Source organism: Amia ocellicauda, chromosome 8 (assembly GCF_036373705.1).
Source record: "Amia ocellicauda isolate fAmiCal2 chromosome 8, fAmiCal2.hap1, whole genome shotgun sequence".
Classification (NCBI taxonomy): domain Eukaryota; kingdom Metazoa; phylum Chordata; class Actinopteri; order Amiiformes; family Amiidae; genus Amia; species Amia ocellicauda.
Window position 1 is genome coordinate 7,415,001 of NC_089857.1, and position 2,500 is coordinate 7,417,500.

Below are 2,500 nucleotides of genomic sequence, written 5' to 3' on the forward strand. Positions count from 1 at the left end.
GTGCCACACCAGACCGGAACTATATATTACAAAACGAACACATTGTCTTGATAAAACAGCTGTAATTGAGTGCCTGACACGCCAGTCAAGCGCAATCTTGAGAAGGTGTGCATTTCAGTAAGGATTTTAATTGACATGCTGTATGAAACTGAAAGGAGGTTGCATCACTATGATGCATAACATTGCATGTATTGTATTTTCAAGTGTGTGCATTCATCCTGTTGTCATTTTGTTTTGAAAGCAGAAGAATCATTCAACAGGTTGCTGAGACAAATGTAAACCAGTAAAACATATGAAGAGAAACAAACCTTGAATATAAGTTCAGTTGTTTAAACATTTGACAAACTATGGTGAGGGGGTAAGAAAACACACAAATCCAGCAGCTCCTGTATTTCAATACACCAGAACCCAATATTATTGGCGAGTCGGGTAGTCCATCATCACAGTTCGAGGGCAGGCATCATTTCAGTAATTTCATCCCGTTGCATTCACATCCGTGCCTTGAATGAGATTGAATGTGATCTTTGCTCTCAAGTATGTTCCCAAGTTTTACACTTTCGTGCTTTGTATGAATGGGAATGGAACCGTGTGTGTTGAATGAGGCTCCTTGTGAGCACTGAACTTTGTCCGGTGGAGTTCCTTTTTGTGTTGCTGTAATTGTGTCATTTCTCGATGAGAAAGATTAGGCAACATTTAGTCACTTCTAGCCATGATGCTCAATTTATTTACAAATGTACACTAGTTAATAGGGACCGTTTACGTTGGAGAACAAGATCTATTGTATGCCTGTGTATTTGGGGAAGTCAAATCTGAAATAATGATGAAATTGCGTGTATCCAAAGTTAAAACTCGTGATTTGTCGCCCTCTGGTGTGTAAAAGATGCAAAAGCTTACAGCACCTGGTATTCCCAGGCGGTCTCCCATCCAAGTACTGACCAGGCCCGAGCCTGCTTAGCTTCCGAGATCGGACGAGATCGGGCGTATTCAGGCTAGTATGGCCGTAAGCCAGGTAGGCTGTCCCTTACGCTCTACTTAAAGGGAAGGCAATATCCGTTTCTGCCGCTCATACTTGCAGTTGAACTGTCTCTCTACTCTAAAGTCCGGGACACACCAGCGCGCCGCAGACAGTCCCTGCTAACACGAAACGTTGTGGCAACGTTGTGCGTTAGCTGGGGTGCCACACCAGACCGGAACTATATTTTACAAAACGAACACATTGTCTTGATAATACAGCTGTAATTGAGTGCCTGACACGCCAGTCAAGCGCAATCTTGAGAAGTTGTGCATTTCAGTAAGGATTTCAATTGACATGCAGTATGAAACTGAAAGGAGGTTGCATCACTATGATGCATAACATTGCATGTATTGTATTTTCAAGTGTGTGCATTCATCCTGTTGTCATTTTGTTTTGAAAGCAGAAGAATCATTCAACAGGTTGCTGAGACAAATGTAAACCAGTAAAACATATGAAGAGAAACAAACCTTGAATATAAGTTCAGTTGTTTAAACATTTGACAAACTATGGTGAGGGGGTAAGAAAACACACAAATCCAGCAGCTCCTGTATTTCAATACACCAGAACCCAATATTATTGGCGAGTCGGGTAGTCCATCATCACAGTTCGAGGGCAGGCATCATTTCAGTAATTTCATCCCGTTGCATTCACATCCGTGCCTTGAATGAGATTGAATGTGATCTTTGCTCTCAAGTATGTTCCCAAGTTTTACACTTTCGTGCTTTGTATGAATGGGAATGGAACCGTGTGTGTTGAATGAGGCTCCTTGTGAGCACTGAACTTTGTCCGGTGGAGTTCCTTTTTGTGTTGCTGTAATTGTGTCATTTCTCGATGAGAAAGATTAGGCAACATTTAGTCACTTCTAGCCATGATGCTCAATTTATTTACAAATGTACACTAGTTAATAGGGACCGTTTACGTTGGAGAACAAGATCTATTGTATGCCTGTGTATTTGGGGAAGTCAAATCTGAAATAATGATGAAATTGCGTGTATCCAAAGTTAAAACTCGTGATTTGTCGCCCTCTGGTGTGTAAAAGATGCAAAAGCTTACAGCACCTGGTATTCCCAGGCGGTCTCCCATCCAAGTACTGACCAGGCCCGAGCCTGCTTAGCTTCTGAGATCGGACGTATTCAGGCTAGTATGGCCGTAAGCTGTCCCTGACGCTCTACTTAAAGGGAAGGCAATATCCGTTTCTGCCGCTCATACTTGCAGTTGAACTGTCTCTCTACTCTAAAGTCCGGGACACACCAGCGCGCCGCAGACAGTCCCTGCTAACACGAAACGTTGTGGCAACATTGTGCGTTAGCTGGGGTGCCACACCAGACCGGAACTATATTTTACAAAACGAACACATTGTCTTGATAATACAGCTGTAATTGAGTGCCTGACACGCCAGTCAAGCGCAATCTTGAGAAGGTGTGCATTTCAGTAAGGATTTCAATTGACATGCAGTATGAAACTGAAAGGAGGTTGCATCACTAT

The 2,500-nt window shown here is 42.8% G+C and overlaps 1 non-coding gene and 1 pseudogene across 1 annotated transcript; both read right to left on the bottom strand.

The window, feature by feature from the left end:
• Nucleotides 1-887: 887 nt before the first annotated feature.
• Nucleotides 888-1,006, bottom strand: LOC136756483 (5S ribosomal RNA). The gene has a single exon (XR_010818564.1). It is a non-coding gene; the product is annotated as a 5S ribosomal RNA (ribosomal RNA).
• Nucleotides 1,007-2,061: 1,055 nt separating this feature from the next.
• Nucleotides 2,062-2,170, bottom strand: LOC136757733 (uncharacterized; annotated as a pseudogene).
• Between the last annotated feature and the right edge of the window lie 330 nt (nucleotides 2,171-2,500).